At 34.1% G+C, this 862-nt stretch overlaps 1 long non-coding RNA gene across 1 annotated transcript in view; it reads left to right on the forward strand.

Moving 5' to 3' along the window:
• LOC115068998 overlaps positions 1 to 538 on the forward strand; it is a 1,212-nt gene extending 674 nt beyond the window's left edge. The window contains exon 2 of the long non-coding RNA XR_003848352.1: positions 433 to 538. This is a non-coding gene — a long non-coding RNA (uncharacterized LOC115068998). The remainder of the gene's footprint in view (positions 1 to 432) is intronic.
• The last annotated feature ends 324 nt before the right edge of the window (positions 539 to 862 follow it).

Genomic DNA, 862 nt, shown 5'->3' on the forward strand with positions numbered 1-862 from the left:
CTCAAAAGGCATTCTTATTTTAAATATAACAACTTAATATTACCATACTCTGTTCTTACCTGCTTTCAAAAAACAAGAAAGTCAAAACAGAAGTAGCCATCATAATTTGTTTATTGCCTCTGACCACTAACTATAATTATAACTATAGGGCAATAGATATTTGATTTTAAAAACTATTTTATCCATTCCTAATGTCTACTACAGTGCCTAGACATAAGTATATGAATTTATTTAATAAATAGATATACCAGAGTTTATAACTAATTTTAATGTACTGCACATATTTAACAAAATTTATTTACTTGGTATCCTTTTTATGGACACTTGAATTCTATATAATCTTTTTCTATTGCACACTCCAATGAGAAGAATTGAGATTGTTTCCTAGCACCCATATCAGGCAGCTCACAACTGGCTGTTACTCTGTTCCAGGAAGACCTGACACCCTCTTCTGGCCTCTGCTACACTAGACTGAATAACAAATCCTCAAAAGAAGAAATGTAAACAGTCAATAAATATTTTAAATATTTTATTTTTATTATTTTTATTTTATTTGATGTATGTGTGTGTATTGCCTGCATGTATGTAAGTCCACCCATGTCCTGCAATGCCTGAAGAGGTCAGAAGAGGGCATCGGATCCTCTGGAACTGGAGTTACAAACAGTTGTTACTTGCCATGTGGATGCTGGGAATTGAACCCTGGTCCTCTGCAAGAGAAGTCAGTGCTCTTAACCACTGAGCCATATCTCCAGCCCTTCAGTAAATATTTTAAATAGTCTTCAGCATCCTTAGCTTAGAAACTAAGTCTGCTTTGAGATTCCATCTCTTCATAGACAGAATAGGAAACATCAAGAGAAATCTC

The sequence above is a fragment of the Nannospalax galili genome, unplaced genomic scaffold (assembly GCF_000622305.1).
Source record: "Nannospalax galili isolate Female #2095 unplaced genomic scaffold, S.galili_v1.0 scaffold189, whole genome shotgun sequence".
NCBI lineage: Eukaryota > Metazoa > Chordata > Mammalia > Rodentia > Spalacidae > Nannospalax > Nannospalax galili.